General features: G+C 42.0%; 2 long non-coding RNA genes across 11 annotated transcripts in view; one reads left to right on the top strand and one right to left on the bottom strand.

The window, feature by feature from the left end:
* LOC132535801 (uncharacterized) overlaps nucleotides 1-26018 on the top strand; it is a 72851-nt gene extending 46833 nt beyond the window's left edge. The window contains exons 8-11 of the long non-coding RNA XR_009547513.1: nucleotides 16049-16145; nucleotides 16515-16749; nucleotides 21323-21430; nucleotides 25240-26018. This is a non-coding gene — a long non-coding RNA (uncharacterized LOC132535801). The remainder of the gene's footprint in view (nucleotides 1-16048; nucleotides 16146-16514; nucleotides 16750-21322; nucleotides 21431-25239) is intronic.
* LOC132535802 (uncharacterized) overlaps nucleotides 1-26546 on the bottom strand; it is a 156088-nt gene that overhangs the window by 43617 nt on the left and 85925 nt on the right. For 5 of the 10 annotated variants that reach the window (XR_009547517.1, XR_009547518.1, XR_009547519.1 and 2 more), the window contains exon 5: nucleotides 723-869. The exons of 3 other annotated variants lie outside the window; for them this stretch is intronic. This is a non-coding gene — a long non-coding RNA (uncharacterized LOC132535802). Of the gene's footprint in view, nucleotides 1-722; nucleotides 870-4557; nucleotides 4773-19467; nucleotides 19679-26546 lie in introns of those variants that run through there. 2 more of the 10 variants (XR_009547523.1, XR_009547524.1) reach the window with 2 other exon arrangements.

The raw sequence follows: 26546 nt of genomic DNA, 5'->3' as shown, positions 1-26546 counted from the left end.
TGAGTGTACTTTGTCACAAGAAAGAAAAAAGCAAGTGAATGTGGTGTTCCAGTGAAATCCAAGGAAAGATTCCCAAGGTAGGTTCACATTAAGAGGACAGTTGAGGGACAGGGGTAGATAGCATAATGGTTATGCAAATAGACTCTCATGCCTGAGGTTATGAAGTCCCAGGTTCAATCCCCTGTACCACCATTAAGCCAGAGCTGAGCAGTGCTCTGGTAATAAAATAAAATAATTACTATTTAAAAAAAAAAAGAACAGTTGAGGACTATCCTGAAATACTGACTATTTTAGAGAAGGATCTTATGTCAGATATGAATTTGGAAGAGGAAATAATTTAGTAATATGTGCAAATCACCTAAGTTGATAAGTACACTCAATTCTGTTCAGCTTTCTTTCTTTTTTTTTTAAGATTTTATTTATTTATTTTTTCTTTATAACCGATTATATTTATTTCTTAATGAGGAAGATAGGAGGAGAGAGAGAAAGAACCAGGCATCACTCTGGCACATGTGCTGCCGGGGATCAAACTCAGGACCTCATGCTTGAGAGTCCAAAGCCTTATCACTGTGCCACCTCCCGGACCACATCTGTTCAGTTTTCTGTAGAGCAGGAAGATAGCACAGAACCTGGGCATGGGTATTTGCCATTTCTAACTTAATTACACTAGGAGTTGTGAAGAAACTGATTTGTCCTAGGTATTATGGTGGCACCTGGCTTACCGTTCATGCCTGAATCCCAGAAGATTTTGGAAGCAGAGCCTGGTCCTGTCTTGCATGAGATTCACCTCATTCTTGAACTCTCTGCCAGTGACTGAGGGTCACAATTACCATGTTTCTGAATGATGTAAACTTCTTGATCACTCCAACCTATAATGAAATTGCACCAGTGAGAAATGTACCCTACTTGGCAGTGGAGGGGCTGTGGTGACTACGCTCACACCCAGTGTGTTTCTGCAGTTTCCATCCCATGTGAAGTGGAAACAGTAGACCTACAGAAATTCAGATCTATTGCTAGTTTCAAGGAGTACCTTTGAATTTGAAGTCCATTGTGCTCTGTGAAGTAGTTTGTGGTTAATAAACTGGATTTAGGAGCCTGAGGTCCTGAGTCCAATCTCTGGTGACATTGTGACAATAATGCTCTCTCACTCTCTCTCTCCTTCCCTCCCTCTGTCTTAATTCCTGGCTGGCTCTATCCAATAAATTAAAAAAAAAAAAAAAAAAAAAAAGAAGAAAAAAAAAAGGAAATAAGGGGGGTGCTGGGCAGTGGCATCAGTCACCATGGTGAAGTTCTGGTTTCACCCTTGCATGGGTAGGAATAGGCTTTCATAATCTGTGGGGCAGTGCTACAGGTATCTCTTTCCCTTTTTTTTTTTTTTAATTTTTAAAAAAATATTTATTTTATTTATTTATTCCCTTTTGTTGCCCTTGTTGTTTTATTGTTGTAGTTATTACTGTTGTTGATGTCGTCGATGTTGGATAGAACAGAGAGAAATGGAGAGAGGAGGGGAAGACAGAGAGGAGGAGAGAAAGATAGACACCTGCAGACCTGCTTCACCGCCTGTGAAGCGACTCCCCTGCAGGTGGGGAGCCGGGGTTCGAACTGGGATCCTTATGCTGGTCCTTGTCCTTTGTGCCACCTGCGCTTAACCCGCTGCGCTACAGCCCGACTCCCTTTCTTCTCTCTCTCCTCTGTCTAAGAAAAAATAGGGAAATAAGGGGCTGGGTAGTAGCACTGTGGGCTAAGTGTCCCAAAGTGCAAGGGCCGGCATAAGGGTCCAGGTTCAAGCCCCCAGCTCCCCACCTGCAGGGGGATCACTTCACAGGTGGTGAAGCACATCTGCAGTTGTCTGTCTTTCTCTCCCCCTTCTGTCTTCCCCTCCTCTCTCCATTCCTCTCTGTTCTATCCAGTAATAATAACAACAATAATGATAAACACAAGGGCAACAAAAGGGAAGAAATAGCCTTCAGAAGCAGCGGATTTGTAATGCAGGTACTGAGCCCCAGCAATAACTCAGGAGACAAAAAAAAAAAAAAAACCTACAAAAAGACTCTAATGACTGAGGCTCTAAGTCCCAGGTTCAATACCCTGCACCTCCATGAATGAGAGTTGAGTACTGCTCTGGTAAAAATAAATACATAAATAAATAGGGAAATCATATGGTTATCAGGAGTGGTGGAATCCTTGTACAGGAACCTTTCCTCAGTGTTAGCCCTGGTGGCCAAAAAAAAAAAAAAAAAAAAGAGAGAGAGAGAGAACAGACATAGGCATCCATGTCAAAGAGTTTCAGTACATCTCAGTATGCTTGAGGGTCTTACTGGTTGCCCTCTTTTTCCTCAGCAAAAGGCACAGGGAGAAGCCTATTAGCTAGGAAGGTTGTCATTTCTGGTGCAATACTGCCATCAAGAGGAACTCTTTTGCGTGTGTGTGTGTGTGTGTGTGTGTGTGTGTGTGTGCACGCCACTTTTCTAAAGCACTGAGTTGGTTTGGTCTGGAGGAGCAATATGGCAGTCTCACCCAGAAAGGATGAGTTCTACACTATTTTCTGTTTCAAAGTCTAGAGCTCCTCTGTCAACGGGAAATATTTGAACTGGGGCAGGATCAGCCCCCGGAAGGATCATAGACAGAAAAGGGACAGCCCTAGAGCCCAGCGAGCCAGGCAATAGGAAGCCAGGGCTCTGAACCCTGGTGGCTGCCATGTCTGGGTTGGAGGAGGGAAGAGGAGGGAAAGATGCTCAGGAGTATAAGAAAGAAGTGGTGGTAGTATGTGTTTTGTCTTGTGCTTCTTCTCTACAAGCAGAAGCATTTTCTTATTTATTCTCTGTTTAATTTTTTTTACGTTTTTATATGCCACTGCTGGGGCTCAGCACCTGCATGACTAATCCACTGCTCCTAGCAGCCATTTTTTAGAAAGAGGGAGGAAAGGAGTCAAGCAGTAGCACACTGGGTCAAGCTCAATGGGTTAAGCACCTGCCCCAGCTCCCCACCTGCAGGGGAGTCGCTTCACAAGCAATGAAGCAGGTCTGCAGATATCTCTCTTTCTCCCCCCCCCTCTGTCTTCCCCTCCTGTCTCCATTTCTCTCTGTCTTATCCAACAATGACAACAACAATAATAACTACAACAATAAAACAAGAGCAACAAAACGGAAAATTTTTTTTTAAGAAAAAGAAAGAGGGAGAGTGGAAGAGAGAGCCATGCAATACAGCTTTGCCTTTTGTGAAACTTCCCCTTTGCAAGTGGGGATCAGGGACTTGAACCTGGGTCTTTGTGCATGGTGATGTGTGCACTCTACCAGGTGCTCCACCACCTTGCCTCTTTATTTTACTGAGATAGACAGATAGATAGGTGGGTAGGTAGATAGATAGATAGATAGATAAGATAGACAGATTGGCAGATAGCAGGGGACTGGCTGTTAAATGAACCTGGGACCTTGAAAACTCAGGGATGCATGTTGAGTAAACCATTCTACTATCCGTTTTAATTTGAGACAAAGGAACCGAGCTTAGTGAGGATCTGCTACTATATTTGTAGTGAAGGACACAGATCTCTTAAGCTGTCCATAGACTGTCAGCTATAGGCCAGGTTAAAATGTCCTAGCTATCACTGCCAAGGTGACTGCTGTGGTTATAAGGCAAAGAGACTTTGGTGGAAGATGTCTTCAGGCTTCACTTGAGATGTATAAGTATAGTTACCAATTTTATTTTACTTTTGTCAGCATTTGGGCTTCACCACTCCGGGCTGACTTTTTTAGATAGAGAGACAAGAGACAGAGACAAGACAGAGGGAGAGGCTTCCTTCAGTATGATGGGGGCCAAGTGGGAACATGGACTGCACAGAACAAAGCATTGTTTGCAATTCCCTTCATGACACTGACTTAATATTTGAAAAATGAGTGAAGGGGGCCTGTTGGTGACGCATTTGGTTAAGTGAAAAACATCAGCATGCTCAAGGAACCTGGCTTGAGCCCCTGCTCCCCACCTGCAGGGGTTGATACTTAATGAGCAACGAAGCAGACTTGCAGGTGTCTGTCTGTCTGTTTCTCTCCCTCTCTCTTTTATTTATTTACAATATTTTATTTATTTATTTACAATGTTTTATTTATTAATGAGAAAGATAGGAGGAGAAAGAACCAGACATCACTTTGGTACATGTGCTGCTGGGGATTGAACTCAGAACCTCATGCTTGAGAATCCAATGCTTTATCCACTGCGCCACCTCCCGGACCACACAAGTCTTTTACTTTAGTACAATACACCATTTTATCCACTGTGTCATCTCCTGGACCACATTTTTTTCCCTCTCCCACTCTCTATTTCCCCTCCCCTTTCAATTTCTCTCTGTCCTATCTAGCATAATAGAAAGAAAAAGGGGGGGGGGGGAGAAAGAAAGAAAGAAAAGAAAAAGGGAAAATGGCTGCAGGGAGTGGAGGATTTTTTAAAAAAAATTTATTTATAAAATAGAAACATTGACAAAACCACAGGATAAGAAGGGTACAACTCCACATAATTCCCACCATCAGAACTCCGTATCCCATCCCCTGCCCTGATAGCTTTCCTGTTCTTTATTCCTCTGGGAGTATGGGCCCAGGGTCATTATGGGGTACAGAAGGTGGAAGGTCTGTCTTCTGTAGTTGCTTCCCTGCTGAACATGGGCGTTGACAGGTTGATCCATACTCCTAGCCTGTCTCTTTCCCTAGTGGGGTGGGGCTCGAGGACACATGGGTGTGGTTGTCTGCCCAGGCATCATGGTAGTAGCATCTGGAACCTGGTGGCTTAAAAGAGAGTAAACAAGTTGTTGGCTAGGAGTAGAGGATTTGTAGTGCCAGCACCGAGTTCCAGCAATAACCATGACGGCCAAAAAAAGAAAAATGAGTAGAATTGTACTTAATTCTGCTTTATTTTTAAATTTAGGTTGTTTGAGAAATTTAATCTGGTAATTAAAAACACTCTTGAGGTTTTTAACTTTAAGGTTGGGGAGAAGAGGGATGCTGCCTCTTGTTTTTTTAATATATATTTTTATTTTTATTTATTTGTTTTGGATAGAGACAGAAATTGAGAGTGGAGGGGAGATATAGAGGGAGAGAGACAGACACCTGCAGCCCTGCTTCACCATTTGCAAAGCTTTCCCTCTACTGGTAGGGCCTAGGGGTTTGAACCCAGGTCGTTGCACACTGAGTGTGTTCACTTAACCAGGTGCGCCACTGCCTGATGGCCCCCTGACTCCTGTTTACCAGTAGTACTTGATCCCACACTGAGTATAAGGTTTTTGGTCAATTGCATAGGAGAGGTAATGGAAGGTGGGAAAAAGGAATAAAGAATATAGTGACACACTTCCAGATGCTTATGTTCTGGTGAGTGGTCGGTCTTGTTTCTGTTTTCTTTTTCTTTTTTTTTTTTTGCCTCCAGGGTTATTGCTGGGGCTCAGTGCCTGCACCATGAATCTACTGCTCTTGGAGGCCATTTTTCCCCACTTTTGTTGCCCTTGCTGTAGTGTTGTTGTGGTCATTATTATTATTGTTGATATCATTCGTTGTTGCATAGGATAGAGAGAAATGGGGAGAGGAGGGGGAAGACAGAGAGGGGGAGAGAAAGACACCTGCAGACCTGCTACACCCCCTGTGAAGGGACTCCCCTGCAGGTGGGGAGCCTGGGGCTCGAACTGGGGGTCCTTATGCCGGTCCTTGCGCTCTGCACCACGTGCACTTAACTAGCTGTGCTACAGCCCGATCCCCTCTTGTTTTTCTTCTTTCCATTTTTATTTTCTTGTTGTTGTTGTTGTCATGAACAGGGCTTTACTACCAAGGGGTAACATTTCAGAAAGAGAAAGAAAGAGAGAGAGAGAGAGAGAGAGAGAGAGAGAGCAGGTGTTGCACTGAAGCTTACTCTAGTGCATTGGGAATTGGATTTGAGGATTTGAGTCTCAGCCATGTACATAACAAATCAGTGCACATTCCAGGTTGTTGTGTCTATCTCCTTTTTTATTTTATTTTTTTTTTAATTTAAAAAAAATTATCTTTATTTATTGGTTAGAGATGGCCAGAAATTGAGAGAGAAGGAGGAGATAGAGAGTGAGAGAGATAGAGAGACACCTGCAGCCCTGCTTCACCACTTTATCCCAAGAGAAAAAGAAGTGAATTTGGTGTTTCAGTGACTCCAAGGGGTAGACTCCCAAGATAGGTTTATGTTAATGGAGACACTTGATTACTGTTCTGGAATATTTGACTATTTCAGAGAAGGATGTTGAGTCAGCTATGAATGTAGAAGAGGAAATAAGTAGATGCATGGGCAAGAATTTTAATAACGTGCGCATCACCTAAATTCAAATGCACACTCAATCCTGTTCAGTTTTCTGCAGAGCAGGAAGATTGCCAAGGTGTTAGACACAGTATTGGGGACAGCACAGGGGTAGAGTGTGATCCTGCAAACAGGGACATTTTGTTGCACCACATTTGCACATATGGGAATTGGGGCATGTGAAAAGCTGAACTTGGGGCACAAAAGATGCTCATTGTGGGAGGTGTTTGAATTAGGTAACCACATCTGGTGCTTCCAGCTGGCCAATAGGAGGAGGCTGGCCCAGGTGTGAGGAATGTAAGGTTTTTTTTTTTTTCTTTTTCTTTTTTTATTTAACCAGAGCACTGTTCAGCTCTGGCTTATGGTGGCTCAGGGGACTGAACCTGAGACTTTGGAGCCTCAGGCATGAGTGTCTGTTTGCATAATCATTATGCTATCTACCCTCTATACGCAGAATGTATGGTTTTCACTTGGAGGCCTTTTCTTTGGGCAATCTACCCAGGCCCTCGGATCTAATCCCCAAATAGAACTAACTCTAACTCCACTTCTGTGTAATTTCTTTTTTTAAAAAAATATATTTTATTTATTTATGAGAAAGATAGGAGGAGAGAGAGAAAGAGCCAGACTTCATTCTGGTACATGTGCTGCCGGGGATTGAACTCAGAACCTCATGCTTGAGAGTCCAATGCTTTATCCACTGGCCACCTTCTGGACCACATAATTTCTACCTCATAACTTAATAAAGGAAGATCTGGACATACCATACGTATTATGTGTATTCCCTTGTAATTCTTTTTTTTCTTTTTAGGTATTTTCTTTAAATTTTTTTTTTATTATCTTAATTTTTTTTATTTACTCGATAGAGACCACCAGAAATCAAGAGGGAAGGGGGTGATAGAGAAGGAGAGTCAGAGACACCTGCAACACTGCTTTACGGCTTGCAAAGCATTCACTCTGCAGGTGGGGGTTGGGGGCTCAAACCTGGGTTCTTGTGTGCTCAACCAGGTGCTCCACCACCTGGCTCTTTCCTTGTAAAATTCTTTCAAGAGTATTCGTGAGGAACTCACAAAGGGGAAAATTGGGAATTTCAACTTCCCTAACAAAAGGACTTGGGACTGGATGTTTTCCATCTCTAGAATGATGTTCTCTCCCCTTCTGTTTTATGTTAATAATTAAATATATTTTTAAAGGTTTTATTTGTTAATGAGAATGATAGCAAGAGAGAAAAAGAATTAACCAGACATCACTCTGGTATATGTGCTGCGGGGATTGAACTCAGGACCTCACACTTGAGAGTCTAATGCTTTAGCCACCTCCAGGACCACTAATTAAATACATGTTTTTAGGGCTAAAATGGGGCTGGGCAGCATCACACCCAGTGAATCACAAATTAGCATGGATGAAGATCTGGGTTCTCCTTCCTGGTCTCCATGGGAGGTGGGCACTCCCATAATCTGCAGTGCTCCCTTGCTACTCTCTCTTTCAGTCTCACCCTCCCCATCCCACAGAAGAAAAGAAAGAAAAATGGCTGTTTTGAGCAGTGGAATCACTGTGTAGAAACTGAACCCTGGTGGCAATATATCCATACATTAGATACATACATAGGAAAAAGAAGGGCGGAGGGTAGATAGCATAATGGTTATGCAAAGAGAAGCCTTCTAGGCTTCAAAGTCCAGGTTCAATCCCCCACACCACCATAAACCAGAGCTGAGCAGTGCTCTGGTAAAAAAAAAAAAAAAAAGTAAAGAAAAAGACATAGAAACTCATTTGAAAATGTCTATGATGGTGAAGGCTGGATAATGGCTGCATTTTTTTTTTCCTCAGGAAAGGGCGGAGGGAGAAACCTCATGGCTAGGGATAGTTGTTTCTGGTGCAATACTGCCATCAAGAGGCACTATTTTGCCAGTCCCTTAAACCCAGAATTGGAGCTTAGATTTGGCGCCCTGAGTGGAGAAACAAAATGGCAGTTTTGTGTGCGGTGTCTTGACAGAAAGTCCTGGTCCTGTCATACTGCTTTTTGCTAGCCATCAAGCTCCACAGCTCCTCTGTCAAGGGAAAGCATGGGCTGTGGCAAGGTCATTCCCTGGCAGGACCAAATATAGACAAGAGAACTAATGTGCACAGCCCTGGAGCCCAGTGACCCAGGAAAAGGAAGCTAGGGCTCTGAACCCTGGTGGCTGCCATGTCTGGGTTGGAGGAGGGGAAACTGGTCAAAAGGAGTCTAAGAAGTGAGCAAGTATGCCTTTTGTTTTCTGCATCCTCTCTTCAAGTATAATAATTTAATTTCTTTTCTTTTTAAAAATGTTTTTATTTATTTTTGTTCTGCTAGGGTTATTGCTGAGCTTGGCTACTGACTAACCCATTACTATTGGTGGCCATTTTTTTTTCTGTTTTTTTTTTTTTCTTTTTTGATAGAGACAGAAATAGTGAGGGAAGGGGGATAGAAAGGGGCCGCTATTTATATATTTCAATGAGAGAGAGAGACATACAGAGAGAGACACTAGAGCAACCCTTGCTTACAGTAGTGCTACCTATTGAAACTGGGACCTCAGTCTCAGGCATGCAAGTCTGTTGCATAAAGCATTGTATTTTCTGACTTGAGGAGCAGCTCTTTCCTCACAGTCATAAAGATGGGTTAACAATACTCCTTGGGGCAGTCTGAGTCCTCCCTTAAAGAGCCCAAAATGGTAAGATGGTACCCATTATATTTGAGCCCATATGGGTAAGACTTGATACTTTAAAAATTTTTTTCCAGCAAAGGTCAGTGGAGGGAGAACTGGGCAGGGAGTAGGTAAGCATTTGTAATACACTATTGGCATCAGAAGGAACTTGTTTGTAGATCCCTGTTCCCTTCCCTTTCCTTTCCTTTTTTTTTTTTTTGATGCCTCAGGCAGAAGAGATTCTTTGTATAACCATTATATTATCTCCCCTCCCCCTCAAATAACTTGTTTTAATTCCATCACCCAGCCTAGCATCCTGGATTAGATTTAACCTGAAACTATTTATGTAAACACAGTTTTCTTTAAAGAATTTCTCAAACCTGAGGCTTCAAAGCCCCAGGTCCAGTCCCCCATAATACCACAAGTCAGAGCTGAGCATTGCTTAGGTTTATCCATTACTTATTTATTTATTGGATAGAGACAGCCAGAAATTGAGAGGGAAGGGAGTTATAGAGAGGAAAAGACAGAGAGACACCTGCAGTACTGCTTCACCACTCATGAAGGTGGGGAATGAGGGATTAAACCTGGTCCTTGTGCACTGTAGCATGTGCACTCAACCAGGTGTGCTACCACCTAGCCCCAGCCTTTCCTTCTGAGGGAAGAACAGTATGGCAGTGAAATCAGAGATCCAAATAGGATCCACCATGGATAAGAAGTTACTTGTCGGGAGCCAGGCGGTAGCATAACTGGTTAAGCACACCTGGCACAAAGCTCAAGGACTGGAGTGTTTGAGCCCCTGGCTCCCCACCTGCAGGGGAGTTGCTTCACAGGAGGTGAAGTAGGTTCAGGTGTCTGTCTTTCTCTCCCCTCTCTGTCTTCCCCTCCTCTCTCCATTTCTCTGTCCTATCCGGCAACGTCATCAATAACAACAACAATACAACAAAAAGGGCAACAAAAGGAAAATAAATAAACATTTTAAAAGCATTAAAAAGAAGAAGTTACTTGTCTATTTTAATTTTTGTCTTCATTGGGGCTTCACTCCAGGCCAACTTTTTCAGTTAGAGAGACAGAGACATACCACAGCACTGAAGCTCCCTTCTGTATGATGGGGGCTAGGCTGGAGCCTTGGTTTGCACACAACAAAGCACTGTTTGTAATTCCCATTATGACCTCCATCCTATATTTGGGGAAAAAAAAGTAGAATTGCTTTTTTTTTTTTTTTTAATATTTTATTTATTTATTCATGAGAAAGATAAGAGGGGAGAGAAAGGACCAGATAAAACTCTGGTACATGTGCGCCAGGGATTGAACTCAGGACCTCATGCTTGAGAGTCCAATGCTTTATCCACTGAGCCACCTCCGGACCACTAGAATTGCTTTTCATTTTGCTTTATTCATACATTTAGGTTGACTTGAGAAACCAGTAACTGCAAACAATCTTGAGGTTACCTGGTTGGGGGCTGGAGGATGGGGACGCTGACTCGTTTATCATCAGTGTTCTGATCACACAATGAATATAAGATTTTTTAATCTCTTGCAGAGCAGAGGTAAATTAATAATAAAATGTACAGAAAACCATTGAAGCCCATTTTGATGTTTCTAGGATGGTGAACTGATTTTTTTTTTCCCCCCCCTCAGGAAAGGGTGGAGGTAGAAACCTCGTGGCTAGGGATAGTTGTTTCTGGTGCAATACTGCCATCAAGAGGAACTATTTTGCCAGTCCCCTAAGCCCAGAATTGGAGCAAACAAAATGGAGGAACAAAATGGCAGTTGTGTGCAGTCTTGACCAGAAATTTCTGGTTCTGTCATACTGCTTTTTGCTTGCCGTCAAGTTCCAGAGCTCCTCTGGCAGGACCAAAGATACATAAGAGACTGATACACACAGTCCTGGAGTCCAGTGACCCAGGAAAAGGAAGCCAGGGCTCTGAACTCTGGTGGCTGCCATGTCTGGGTTGGAGGAAGGGAAGTTACTTAGGAGTGCAAGAAAGGGTGTGCTGTGTAGTGTCATTTTTTTTTTTTTTTTTTTTGCCTCCAGAGTTGGGCTTGGTGACAGCACTAGGAATCCACTGCTCCTGGAGGCTTTTTTTTTTTTCTTTTCTCGTTTGTTGCCCTTGTTGTGGTTGTTACTGTTGTTATAGTTGTTGTTGGAAAGGACACAAAAATCAGGAGGAGGGGAAGACAGAGAGGAGAGAAAGTTAGCTACCTGCACACCTACTTCACAGCTTGCGAAGTAACACCCTTGCAGGTGGGGAGCTGGAGGCTCAAACTGGGATCCTTACCTGGTCCTTGTGCTGTGCGCCATGTGTGCTTAACCCGCTGAGCCCAGCCCCCTATGTGTAGTGTCTTATGTCCCCTCTCCACAAGCCTAGGCATTTTCTTATTTCTTTCCTTAAAAAAAAGAATTTTTTAAAAGTTGTTGATTTTTATTTTTTATCATTTGTTTAGTGCCACCAAGACTTACTGCTGGAGTAAGGTGCCTGCATGACTAATCCCCAGCACACTTGGTGGCCATTTTTCTCTCTTTTTCTTTTAGATAGGAGACAGAGAAATAGTGCATAAGGATAAATATGGAGAGAGGCAGACACAACTGTAGCAGTAGTGATTGTGAAACTTCCAACTGTAGGTGGGGACCTAGGATTTGTACCAGGGTCCCTTTGCAAGGTCATGGGTGCAGTCTTCTGGGTGTGCCACCATACAGCTTCTATTTGATTTCATGAGTGAGATACAGAGAGACAGGTACACAGAAAGGACTGAGCTCTGGCTTAAGGTGAGGCTTGCAATTGAACCTGAGACCTCTGAGTCTTCATAATTATATGCTATCTCCCCAGCCCTATTTATTTATTTACTTTCCTCCCCCCTCTAATTCCAATATAATTTTATTGAAGATATTTATTTACTGGATTTTAATCGTTAAATAGTACCTTTCCACATTTCTCCAAGATATGTATCAGTCCATTTCACCCACAACCAAAACACCATCTTAGTCTACCATAAGAATTTAGATCCCCACCCTCCACTTCTCCTTTCTAGTAGCCCTTCTCTTTTCTGAGTTTTGGAATCTGCTGTGACAGAAGGGAAAGGATGGGGAGTCGGGTAGTAGCTCAGCGGGTTAAGCGCACATGGCGCAAAGCGCAAGGACCGGACCTAAGGATCCTGTTTCGAACCCTGGGCTCTCCACCTGCAGGGGAGTCGCTTCGTGGGTGGTGAAGCAGGTCTGTAGGTGTCTTTCTCTCCCTTCTCTGTCTTCCCCTCCTCTCTCCATTTCTCTCTGTCCTATCCAACAATGATGACATCAATAACAATAATAGCCACAACAACAATAAAACTAGGGCAACAAAGGGGAAAATAAATAAATAAATAAATAAAGGAAAAGGATGAATACCAGATGATCTCACTCATAGACAGGCTCTAAAAAACAAAGGAAAGGACAATTCAGGGTGAATTCTCAGTGGAATACATACTGTAGCAGATTCTGCATTTCTATGATGATCAGTAACTTTTAATTTTTTTTCTTTTTGCCTCCAGGGTTATTGCTGGGCCTCGGTGCCTGTACCACAAACCCACTGTTCCTGGAGTCTATTTTTTTCTCTTTTTGCTGCCCTTTTTTTTCTTCCCATTGTTGTGGTTATTATTATTGTTGTTATTGGTCACTGCAAGTGGGAAAACGTGGTATGGGAAGGGCTCTGAGTGAATTCAATAATACAAGGACAAAACATCAGATCAAGTGGGATTTATTCTAGTAATTCAACACAGGCAAACTAATTAATGTGATAGCCCACATCAACAACAACAACAAAAAAAATCCTGATATCATGACGCAGAAAGTATTTGATAAGACTTAACACCCATTAATGAAAGAAATTAATCAAGACAGAAAATATGCCTCAACACAGTAAAGGATATATGATAAACCTAGCACTACTAGTATATACAGTGGTAAACAATGGAAAGAATGTCTTCTAAGATCATGAACAAGACAAGGATGGCCGTTATAGCATTACTATTCAAGATAGTAATGGAAGAACTAGCCAAAGCAATAAGCCAAGAAAAATAAAGGAATCCAAATTGCAAAAGAAGTGAAACCATTAATGTTTGCAGATGACATGACTCTCTCCCACTCTTTTCTCTCCACATATATGCAAAAAACTTCACTAAAATACTACTAGAAAGATGTGACCACAGTTAAGTGGAAGGCTATGGAGTCAATAAAGAAAAATCTATTGTGTTTTATTATGCAAACAATGAGCCATAAGAAAGGACGCAATGACTGAAGTTAACAAAGGAGGTGAAAACTATTAATACAATATTAAAAGAAATAGATGAATACAAAGAAGTGAGAAGACATTCTCGTTGACTAGATTTAACAAAGGAATATACAGATTCAATGTAATTCTTGTCAAAAATTCCAAGGCTAATTTTCAAGGACACAGAACAAATAGTTCTAAAGTTTCGAGATTCATCTGGCAGTATCTGAATTTGAGTCCTAATACCCCAGCGCTGAGAACACAGAGATCCCACTATGCATTCTGTTGCCTGCATTTTTTTTATAATCTACGAAGCAATTTTGGACTGTTTTTCGATTATTCGCGGTCTGACCTCTCTCTTGTCTCTCCACCTGCTTTGTGATGGGCGGCTGGCAGTGCTTCCTCTCCAGTCAGCTGCCAGTGGACTTCCTACGCTTCTTGGACAGAATGCAGTGGTTGTACCAGGACTCATGTGAGACGGTGCAAGGACTGAATATTTACACACAGAGATAGCTTAACATGGACAATGCCTTTATCAACTTTTGAATATTATAATTTTTGAATATTGCTTTTATATTTCTTTTTTTCTTTTTTTTTTTTTGCTTTTATATTTCTTAAAAAACGTAACTATCAATAGTGATTCTGAGGAAGGAGAAATGTGATCTTTTTTTTAAAAAAATAATTTATTTCTTTATTGGGGAATTAATGTTTTACATTCAACAGTAAATACAATAGTTTGTACATGCATTACATTCCCCAGATGTTAAATGGGAATCTGGGGAATGTAATGCCTGCATTTTTTAATAATATTTTTTTATTTATTCATGAGAAAGATAGGGGAGATAAAGAGAAAGAACCAGACATTACTCTAGTACATGTACTGCTGGGGATTGAATTTAGGACCACATGGTTGAGAATCCAATGCTTTATCCGGACCACCTGTTGCCTGCATTTAATCAAGGATTTGGGGAGCCATGTTTCTTCAGAACATGGCGGCTGACAGACCCCGCCCCCACGATCTCTTTGCCCTGAAGGTTTTTCCCCTAGCGCTTCCTTGTTGTAAAAACTGGGATTCATACACTTGGTGCTGTTTCCACACTAATTCTGGAGATAACTGGTGGCCTGGTCCTTTGAGCGCCCCAACTAGACCCTTCTAGTCAAGGGCTTCCGTCAAGCGCCCTTGAATCCACAACAGCACTTCACAATTATGGCTCAAATAGCAACCACTTGGTGGCACTGTTGTTCCAAAAAAAGACAACCACCCCATATAGCGCCACTCCCTCCGCCTTTTGTAAATAAAAAAAAGTATATGCCAAGTGCTTTAGGATTCTGGTCTGTTCATTAAGTTGGTGTAGTTCCCTTAAGGTCCGTTATTATTTATTATTTTGCCACTAGAGTTACCACTGGAGTAGACAACTTGTATGACTCCACCAGTAATTTTGTGTTTGTTTACTAAAAGATGCGGCTTGAGCTTGGCCTTGTTTCACACATTACTTTGTGGTAGAGTAGGGTTCAAACCGCAGGGAGTAAATTTCATGTGCATAAGGGAAGCAGGTCTGCTGGAAGCTTTTTCTCTCTACTTGACTGTCTCTATGGGGGGGGGGGAGGAGGAAAGAAAATGGCTGCTAACAGCAGTGGTGTCCTTTTGAAGGTGCCAAGCCACAGTGATGATAAAGGTAGCCAAACAAAAAGCATAAAGAGGGAGAGACAAAGAGAGACACCTCAGAATCTACTGCTTGTTAAACTGTACTCCTCAAACCCTTTGCAGGTGCTCCCATGTTATGGATGGGAGCTTGTAAGCAGTTCCTAGGGCCTGGCAAATGTACACATTACCAGGTGAACTATCCCTTCACCCTATCTTCCACCCCACCCCACCCCCAACTTTTAAAACTATACTAACAAAGGGCAGTGATCAGAACACTATGGTATTGGAATGAAAGGTCCATGGAAAAGAACTGAAAACCCAAGAAAAAAATAGCACAGTGACAGCTAGTTAATAAAAGAACATAAAGACATGGTAATGGGAAAACTGGACAGCCAGATATAAACAAAATGAAACAGGGTCACTCTCTTGCATCATACAAAAATTAATTAAAAAACATATCAAAGACCTGAATGTACTCCTTGCAGTTCTACTCAAAGAAAACAGGTATTATGTTCTTTAACGTCAGTTAAAAATGCAGTCAGCATTTCTGGAACCACAGTGCCATGAAGTGAAAGCTTTTAGACCATGGTCTCTAGTATTTTCTGTGGTCTGTTGGGAGAAAACCAATGATAACGAAAAAACAAAATAAAAAACAAACAAAAACCATTGTGGTTTGGGGACATTGAAAGTATTCTGGGCCTTAGTACAGTTAGTGAGCACCTCCAGAGTCTGTGGAAGTGACCTACATTGTAAAGAACCAAGGTTGCCCACCAAGGAGTCCAGGGATGCCAAGCTTCCCAGTTTACTAGGTAGCTGCCATGATCAAGATGAAGGTGCTGAATTTAGAGCCCAAGTCAAGAGGATCCTTGTCCTTATTGCAGGACCACAGTTGGCCAGTGAGTTCCCTGGGATCTCAGGACAAAAAGAAATCCAGAACTAGATGCTTTGGAAGTTTCAAGCCGAGATACCAACATATCCTTCATACTGAATATCTGGTCAACCCATTAAAAAAAATAATGTAGAATATGAAAAACAGTTTTACTCAAACATACCACATGACTGCTAGTGAGGGATGGTTATCAACAAGTTTTTTCCCTCAGCTAAAACCATAAGATGCCTCCCCCAATTATCTTTTTAAGTACAACCTTTACCTTGACTTTGATAACAGAGATTTCTCTCTTTGTCCCTACCTGCTTTTGACTTAGGTGGTCTTGATCGAAATCTTGACAAGTCTATGTCCTTCACCACAAATGGCAACAACAGACTCTGAACTGATTGATCAGCAGCTTATCTGATTTACAGGTAAGTGGGTACCAGCTATCTCCTCTCTAGCAGCGTCCAGACCCACTGCATTGAGTTTCTGAGGATATTAGCGTTTAATGTAGGGTGTTGCCGGGAGCCAAAACCTTAGCTAAGTCTCTCACATAACTGATGAGCAGACATTCCGATCATTGTGAGCGGACATTCTGATCATTGTAACTGTGATTACCATCTAACTGTTTGGAAAGTTGCTCACCCACCTCCCTCCCCCACTACCTTAGCAGAACTTCCTCCTTGTTTGTGAATAAATTGTGACTGCAAAATAAAATTTTCAGAGCTTGATCAGACCTCATGACTTGCTCTCCTTCTTCCTGTCTCTTGTCCCCTCCATTCTCTCGCCCCCTACCCTAGGTTTCTGTAGATAACCCCGCAGGCCGGGGCACCTGGCGCCCAACGTGGGGCCTTTTTGGGTCTGGGGTTCAAGAGAACGTCGCTCCCGATGGTCGACCAAGGAGCATAGGACCACCACTTCAGAGAAGGAGCGAGTGAAGGTTCGCATAAGATCGCCACTCTAGCCCAGAGTGAGTGAAGATCCGTGTGGTGATCGCCGCAGATTCGCCCATCTGTGAGATTGATCCGTTTGGAGGTAAGAAAGAGCGACGCAATTATGGGACAAGCATTGAGTAAACATGATTTGTTGCTTAAGGGCCTCAAAGAGTCCCTCAAGACACGAGGAGTAAGGGTTAAAAAAAAAGATCTCAAGAAGTTTTTTTTTATTTTGTGAGTGATGTTTATCCGTGGTTCCCCTTAGAAGGGACTATTGATGAAAAAAGATGGGCCAGAGTAGGAAACTGTTTAAGAGATAACCTTCTGTTTGTGAGTCATACTTAAGAGTCTAATGCTTTAGACACTGGACCTTATCTTGGACTGTTAAAGGAATAAGGGTGGGGGGATCTGCCCCCTATTCTGAGAGTTCACCATGCCTTTTCCCAACAAAGAATTGATGGAAAGCATGATTATCAAGGTAAATTAAACTTTATTGGCCACAAAATCATGTTAGGAAAGGGAGAGAGAGAGAGATAGAGAGAAGGGAACTCACAGGCTTGATGGTCACATGGTAGTCTGGAAAAAGAGAATGAGCCCCAAAGGTTCACCCCTTTTAAAATCAAAGGCCTGCAACCACTCCCATTTCTGGGTGGTGCCTTCTCTCCATCAACAGGACCACACCTAAGAACTATTTAGGGGATGGTGGTAGATACCATAATGTTTATGCAAAGAGACTCTCTTGTCTGAGGCTCTGAAGTCCCAGGTTCAGTTCCCCGAATGACCAGAAGCCAGAGCTGAACAGTGCTCTGATGTTTCTTTCTTTTTAAAAATTTTTATTTATTTATTTTTTTTATTGGGGGAATTAATGTTTTACATTCAACAGTAAGTACAATAGTTTGTACATGCATAGCATTCCCCAGTTTCCCATATAACAATACAACCCCCACTAGGTCCTCTGAATCCTTCTTGGACCTGTATTCTCCCCACCCACCCACCCCAGAGTCTTTTAGTTTGGTGCGATACGCCAATTCCATTTCAGGTTCAACTTGTGATTTCTTTCTTTTTTTTTTAAATTTATTTCTTTATTGGGGAATTAATGTTTTACATTCAACAGTAAATACAATAGTTTGTACATGGATAACATTCCCCAATTTCCCATTTAACAATACAACCCCCACTATGTCATTTATCATCCTTCATGGACCTGTATTCTCCCCACCCACCCACCCCAGAGTCTTTTACTTTGGTGCAATACACCAATTCCAGTTCAGGTTCTACTTGTGTTTTCTTTTCTGATCTTGTTTTTCAATTTCTGCCTGAGAGTGAGATCATCCCATATTCATCCTTCTGTTTCTGACTTATTTCACTCAACATGATTTTTTCAGGGTCCATCCAAGATTGGCTGAAAACGGTGAAGTCACCGTTTTTTTTTTTTTTTTTTTTTTTTTTTTACAGCTGAGTAGTATTCCATTGTGTATATAGACCACAACTTGCTCAGCCACTCATCTGTTGTTGGACACCTGGGTTGCTTCCAGGTTTTGGCTATTACAAATTGTGCTGCCAAGAACATATGTGTACACAGATCTTTTTGGATGGATATGTTGGGTTCCTTAGGATATATCCCCAGGAGAAGAATTGCAGGATCATAGGGTAGGTTCATTTCTAGCCTTCTAAGAGTTCTCCAGACTGTTCTCCACAGAAGTTGGACCAATTGACATTCCCACCAGTAGTGCAGGAGGGTTCCTTTGACCCCATATCCTCTCCAGCATTTGCTGCTGTTACCTTTTCTGATGTATGACATTCTCACAGGAGTGAAGTGGTATCTCATTGTTGTCTTTATTTGCATTTATGTGACAGAGACTTGGAGCATTTTTTCATGTGTATCTCAGCCTTTTGGATCTCTTCTGTGGTGAATATTCTGTCCATGTTCTCCCCCCCATTTTTGGATGGGGTTATTTGTTGTCTTGTTGAGTTTGGCAAGCTCTTTATATATGTTGGTTATTAAACTCTTGTTTGATGTATGGCATGTAAAGATCTCCCATTCTGTGAGGGGTCTCTTGGTTTGGGTAATGGTTTCTTTTGCTGTGAAGAAGCCTTTTAATTTGTAGTCCCATAGGTTTATACTTGCCTTAGTCTTCTTTGTAATTGGATTTGTTTCATTGAAGATGTCTTTAAAATTTATGCGGAAAAGAATTCTGCCAATATTTTCTTCTAAGTATCTGATAGTTTGTTGTCTAACATCCAAGTCCTTGATCCACTTGGAATTTACTTCTGTATCTGGTGAAATACAGTGGTTCAGTTTCATTCTTCTTCATGTCTCAACCCATTGTTTTCCAACACCATTTGTTGAAGAGACTCTGTTTTCCCCATTTAATAGTCTTGAGTCCCTTTGTCAAAGATTAGATGTCCATAGGTGTGGGGGCTCACTTCTGGGCTCTCAATTCTATTCCACTGGTCAGTGTCTCTTCATGTTCCAGTACCAAGCAGTTTTGATGACAATGGCCCTATAATACAATTTGATATCTGGGAGTGTGATGCCTCCGGCTCTGTCCTTTTTTCTCAGTCTCTCTTTTTTATTTTACTTTATTTATTTAATATATTTTTTTATTCCCTTTTGTTGCCCATGTTGTTTTATTGTTGTCGTTATTATTGTTGTTGTTAACGATGTTGTTAAGACAGAGAGAAATGGAGAGGGGGAAATGGAGAGAGAGAAATGGAGATAGAAGGGGAAGACTGGGGGGGGGGTGGGTGGGGGGGGTGGGGGGGTGGGGGGGGACACAGGACAGAAACCTTCAGACCTGCTTCACTGCTTGTGTAGTGACTCCCCTTCAGTTGGGGAGCCAGAGGCTTGAACCTGGGTCCTTATGCCGGTCCTTGTGCTTCACGCCACGTGCGCTTAACCCACTGCGCTAGGGCTGGACTCCCTCATCTCCTTGTCTTTCATCTGGTCCAGCCCATAGCAATTTCCCCTGAAACTTCTCTGCTCTCTACTTCCTGTGCATATCCCAGAGCCCCGCTGGATAAGGTAGCTGAATTAGCACAGAAAAAAAGTCACGTAGGTAATTCAGTTGTGAAGAACAGGGGTGAAGAACAGGCCCTGCATTAGATCATCTTCACAACACAAAATGACTGACCTCCTCCTTTAACAATAAGCAAACAGATAAAATGGTGAACAACAAGGACCGACATAGAAAAGGCAGGGGCCAGGGAAGGAAGGGCCTCTTGTCTCCTCTAGCTAAGTATAAATCAGTAAAGGAAAGCTAGGATGTAGTCATTTGATTATAGAATATAACGACTACTAGGCTCCCAAACTCAGAGATCAGTTGATCCACTAATTCATTGATGTGTTTTTCTGGTACATTCTTAATACTCCGGTGCAGACCCCAAAAGGAAGGGTATCTATTTATTGCCAGAGCACCCCCAGGATCCAAAACCACCTGAAAGATTTAGATAAATGCCTTTTAGTTAGCCCACCTCCCTCCCTATTTTTTTTTTTAATTCCTAAAGGGTGGAGGAAATTCCCCATGCTGTGGTTGACATTTTTAGAGCAACAGTGCCATCAAGTGGATCATGTTTGAGCTGACATCCATGTACATTAAGTGTCGTCTGTGGATCAATAAATAAATAAGTGTGCAGAGCAAGCCAATGACCGAAGGGTGGGTTTGGGAGGCACTGAGAGGACGTGGCCACCTGTTCGCTCCAGAAATTATGTGGAAGGAAGATGAAGTGCATGAATCCATTTGCTTCCCAAGGAAGGGCTGGGGAACAAAGGCTGCGGGGGCAGGGCCTGTCAGCCGCCATGTTCTAAAGGAAACAGTCCAAGTCCAGGAACAAGACAAGGCCCCGCAATCCTTTTTAAAAAATTTATTATAATGTATTTATCAAATTAAAAAATAGAAAATAACTACAAAATCACAGGATAAGGGTGTTTTTTTTTTTTGGCCCCCAGGGTTATTTTTACTTTTTTTTTAAATTGTTGTAGTTATGATTGATGTTGTTATTGAATAGGACAGAGAGAAATGTAGAGAGGAGGGGAAGACAGACATGGGGAAAGAAAGACAACTGCAGACTTGCTTTATCGTCTGTGAAGCGACTCCCCTACAGCTGGGGAGCCGGGGGCTCGAACCGGGATCCTTTTGCCTTTCTGCACTTAGCGCCCGCTTAACCAGCTGCTGCTGGACCCCTATTGATTTTATCTTTACACCTTCTTTTTCAACAAGAACCCCTAAAAGAAGAAACAGAATCTTCTAGAGCACACAAAGATCCAAACGCACATGGAAAACTTGGAAATCTAGGTCTTCCTTGATATGTTTTTTTTTTTTTTTACTTCACAAAAGGTGGGGGGAAAACCTTTACACCTCAGGGTTTTGCCAGTTTTAGAGCAACAGTGCCATCAAGCGGAAGCTTTTTGAGGATAGGCTGCTCTGTGCATGATAAGCGTTGTTTGTCATGAGAGCCAGGAATGGTGGGTGAGAGGTAGTCAGGCACCTCAGCAGTCAGGGTGGAAGTGGCTGAGCACTGAGCCAGGTTTGACCACTGTGGAATCCAGGACCACAACATTTCTGGGTTCAAAGAATGTTGGGGAGCGTGGTGCCCTATGGTATGATGCTGGATCAAAGACTCTAGGAAGTGAGCAAAGGGTAATTAATCTCCTTTTTTCTCATCTGATTCAGCTCATTCTGCTTCCATGAGGATATTTGGCCTGTTCCTAAGCCCCATTTGGATGAAGTAGCTGCATGAGCAAAGAAGAAAAGCAACCACTCAAGAAGAGGGAAATACAGGTACTCATGCCACCTCTATGAGCCCAGAAAGCTAGAATATATATATATATATATATATATATGTGTATATATATAGTGAAATCACCATTTAAAAATTATTTAATCCCTTTTGTTGCCCTTGTTGTTACTGATATCATCGTTGTTGGATAGGACAGAGAAAAATGGAGAGAGGAAGGGAAGACAGAGAGGGGGAGAGAAAGACAGACACCTGCAAGCCTGCTTCACCTCTTGTGAAGCAACTCCCCTGCAGGTGAGGAGCCAGGGCCTCGAACCATCCTTGCACTTTGGGCTACATGCACTTAACCCACAGCGCTACCACCTGACTCCCAGAAAGCTAGAATTCTAACCAAAATTACTGGCATTATTAAACATTCATAAGGAGATAGATCCACAGATGCATTTATTCTATCTGATTCGTCATCTGGGCATTTCTATAAATCTGTTCTTCCCAGCAAGAAGGGACACAATGGAAGGAACACAACACACCTTGGACAACCCATCCCGAAACTAATAGGAGGGTTTCCCTATCTTCTAGGCTTTCCTGAGAGGTTTTTGACTCACAAAGGGTAGAGGGAGAGGCCTACTAACATGAGGGTGGATGACATTTAAGAACAACAGTGCCATCAACTGGAACCTTCTTCTTTTTTTTTTTTTTAATTTATTTATTTTGTTTCCCTTTTTTTTTTTAATGTTGTTGTAGTTATTGTTATTATTGTTGTCGTCGTTGTTGGATTGTAGAGAGGGTGAGAGAAAGGTAGATACCTGCAGACCTGCTTCACAGTCTGTGAGGCAACTCCCCTGCAGGTGGGAAGCCGGGGGCTCGAACTGGTCCTTGTGTTTCGCACCACAGCTTAACTTGCTGTGCTACCACCTGACTCTCTAAAACACACTTTTTTTTAACCCAAGTTTTCTGCCTCTTCCATTTGTTAAGGGGAAAACAATAAACAATAATTCATGTTCCACAAGCTCCAAATCTGATGATCCATCTGAAAGAACCGCATTGATTTTTATTTGTGATTTAATAATCATCACAAGATAGTGGGATAAAAGAAGTACAATTCCAAGCAATTCCCACCACCAAAGTTCTGTATCCACTCCCCACTCCCTCCATTGGAAGCTTCCCTGTCCTTTATTATTATTATTACAAGTTTTAAAATTATCTTCATCGAAGGGAGTCGGGCGGTAGCGCAGCGGGTTAAGCACATGTGGTGCAAAGTGCAAGGACCGGCAGAAGGATCCCAGTTCGAGCCTCCAGCTCCCCACCTGCAGGGGAGTCGCTTCATAGGCTGTGAAGCAGGTCTGCAGGTACCTATCTTTCTCTCTTTCTGTCTGTCTCCCCTCCTCTCCATTTCTCTCTGTCCTAACAACGACGATATCAATAACAGCAACAATAAAAAAAAAAAAAGGGTAACAAAAGGGAAAATAAATAAATCTTAAAAAATTAAAAATAAATAAAAATAAATCCTTATTGAATAGAGATAGCCAGAAATTGAGAGAGAAGGGTGTGATAGAAAGGGAGAGAGACAGAGAGACGCCTGCAATAGTGCTTCACCACTGGCAAAGCTTCCTTCCAGACCCAAAAGCTTCCCTATTCTTTATACCTCTGGGAGAGAGCCTCATTTCAGGGTTCTCCTGTGTGGTCTTCATAATCAAAATGGAAGTACCTTCAATCAATGCACCCTAGCTGCAGACTTGAAGCTTGCATATCTATTGTGGTAGTATTTCCAAGTTTAAGTGGACCTCAGATACACAGAGTGTGGGTACAAAGTTTGAGGGCACATTATACTTGGGGCATATCAGGTATGACCCTGAGGTCACCCAGGCCAGTGAGATCATGAATCAAAACATAACACGATAGGTATCCAATTATCAGCAGGGAAGGGTGGGGTGTTGGAGTAGGATGAGGAGAGGAAGCAGACTCATGCGGAGGGTCCAAAGAACCTAATCAGCAAAGGGAAATGTGTTTTCTTTTTTTACATTTTATTTGTTGACTAGAGAAAGCAAGAAATTGAGAGGGGAGGAAGAGGAGATAGAGAGGGACAGAGACAGATAGACACCTGTAGCACTGCCTCATCACTCATGAAAGTTTCCCCCTGCAGGTGGGGACTAGGGGAGTGAACCTGAGTCCTTGTGCTCTGACATGTGAGCACTTAACCAGGTGTAACACCTCCTGGCCCCGTGTTTCCTTTTTTTAATGATAGCATTACAAGAAAGGAGTTATCATGAAAATGGAAGGTCCCTACATTGCTAGGGGAGTGAGCGGTTTTATATTCAAAGTTGTACCTTCTAGGATTTGAAGAATGGGAAAGGGATCTTGGAGTGATGGAGAAGGGAAAGAAAGCAACTATCACTTTCCTTAATTCATTTAAATTAATTAATTAATTAATTCCCTTTTGTTGCCCTTGTTGTTTTATTATTGTAGTTACTATTGATGTCGTCATCGTCGTTGTTAGATAGGACAGAGAGAAATGGAGAGAAGAGGGGAAGACGAGAGGGGGAGAGAAAGACAGCTGCAGACCTGCTTCACTGCCTGTGAAGGGACTCCCCTGCAGGAGGGGAGCCTGGGGCTCGAACCCGGATCCTTATGCCTGTCCTTGCACTTGCCGCCACGTGCGCTTAACCCGCTGCGCTACCACCCAACTCCCCCCAACTTACTTTTTAAAGTGATTTTCACTTTGACAAAGATGAGATAATAGTCCAGTCCTTTATATATGCATATATATCCAGTGTCTGGACTACTTTCATAGCTAAAATAGCCTGCATACCAATGAGATACTTAACTAAAAACACCTAATATGAGAAACTTCATGAGGCCTGTTTACGTATTCCCGTTAACCTACATAGGTGGTCTAGGTGGTCATCCATGCAGATCCTTATTTCTGGTTCCACAATCAGCACCTGACTGAGGGCTTTTCCTATTATGTCAAAAAAATTCTGTAACATTATACTGTTGTCTCTTTGTCACAAATCTACTATGGGAATAGTCTCCTTGTTAAGACAGTGAACTACTACAATCACTGCCCCTTTTCAGTTTTGAAATACACTGGTGGGAGTCGGGAGGTAGCGCAGCAGATTAAGCGCACGTCGTGCAAAGCTCAAGGACCAGCATAAGGAGCCCAGTTCGAGCCCCCAGCTCCCCACCTGCAGGGGTGTCACTTCATGAGTGGTGAAGCAGGTCTGCAGGTGTCTGTCTTTCTCTTCCCCTCCTTTCTCCATTTCTCTGTCCTATCTAACAACGACGACATCAGTAACAGCAATAATAACTACAACAATAATTTTTTAAAAAAAAGGGCAACAAGAGGGAAAATAAATAAATATTTAAAAATTAAAAAATATTTACTAAAAAAAAAAAAAAGAAATACATTGGTGTGGGAATGAAGTAGGAAAAAAGAAACCATATTAACCCCTGCCCCTAATACTACCAAGTGTTTGTGTTTAGTTTAATGCCAGTCTGGAGTCAACACACATTTTTTTTAAAAAAGATTTTATTTATTAATTAATGAGAAAGATAGAAGGAGAGAGAGAAAGAACCAGACATCACTCTGGTACATGTGCTGCTGGGGACTGAACTCAGGACCTCATGCATGAGAGTCTGATGCCTTATCCACTGCGCCACCTCCCGGACCATCAACACACATTTCTAAATAAATCACAATCTACTATATTTTCAGCTATTACATGGATGTCAGAGATGTAATGAAGAAGCACCCCTTAGAGATTTATTTCAGGTAAAGCCTGAAGATGCCTTCACCTACAATCTTTTTTTTTTTTCTTTTATCCCTAATGTCTGCATTGTATGACTAAAACAGGTTAGTAATGAATACTTGGAAAATCTATGCTCTCCACCAAATGAAGAAACAGACAATCCTGAACCAGCTCTCATTTGACTTGTGAAGAAAGCGGCACCAGGAATATCTCTGGCAGCGTACAAACACCCCACATTATTTCGCAGGAATAAGGACTTTCGTTCTAGGATGTGACACAGTTATTATTTACATAACTGCTTTTTTTTTTTTTTCTGGAGAAATCTAGATCCTGGAAAACATATACTGGCCTACTCCTTTTTTTTTTTTTTGTTAAGTATGACTAAGTACTCCAACTCAGAAGAACAGAGAAAGAAAGCAACTAATAGTTTAAAGAACCCAGGTACCTGCTGCTACTAGCGTTTAGTTAGTAATGAGCAGGCGAGTTACTTAGTACTGGACTTCATGGATTAACTACATTTCCCAAGAATGACTGTGACAAAAACAGTTTAATGCAGTGAGGCTACCTTCACCTGACCAGTCACAGACGATGAGAGTGGGACTAAATGCAATATAATCACTGAAAGTTTACGTTATTCACTGTTGACACCTTGGTATGAGATGTCCCCTTGCTTTCACAATGTTTGGGCTTCAAAATATAGGGGTACATCAATCACAGAAAAAGCCCTTGTGTAGTTTGCAGTTGCTAAAAGTATTAAATGTAAGGAATATTAAGTGACTTTATTCTGTACTTCTTACCTCCCACTATTAGGGCATCTATGTTCTGTTTAATAAGTAAAACTTGTGCTTTCACATTTAACTAATAAAGCATCTGTTTTCCTTAATATGTGTCTCTTTTTACTCCACGAATATTCAAGGCGGGGTGGAAGAGAACTTTTATTATTATTAGTGTTTTAGTTCTTTAACATTAAACCTAGAAACTTGTAGAAGGGAAAAAAAAGATTCCTGGTGGGGAGGGAGAGCATAACGCTTATGCAAAGAGAGTCTCATGCCTGAGGTTCTGAAGTCCCAGGTTCAATCCCCCATACCACCATAGCCAGAGCTGAGTAGTGCTCTGGTAAAATAATGATAACAAAATTAAAGTAAAAAAAATTCCTTTTGGAAGAAGGGGATTTGAAGCCACACATGTAATTTGGGAGTAATCAAGCAACAGAAAAGGGCTTTGAACTGAAGATTGTATCCATGTATCCACAGTGCTACCTCCAAGGTGGTTAGAGGGAAAACTAGAAAAAAAGGAAACCCGTGTGTGTGTGTGTGTGTGTGTGTGTACGTACATAGGAGGCATATATGTATCTATATGGTTGTGGGTCATTTACAAACTCTCATGTGGAGTTTACCAAAAAGGGCTTCTG

The sequence above is a fragment of the Erinaceus europaeus genome, chromosome X (genome assembly GCF_950295315.1).
Source record: "Erinaceus europaeus chromosome X, mEriEur2.1, whole genome shotgun sequence".
In the NCBI taxonomy this organism is placed as follows: Eukaryota; Metazoa; Chordata; class Mammalia; order Eulipotyphla; family Erinaceidae; genus Erinaceus; species Erinaceus europaeus.
This window is presented reverse-complemented; position numbering and strand designations above follow the sequence as displayed.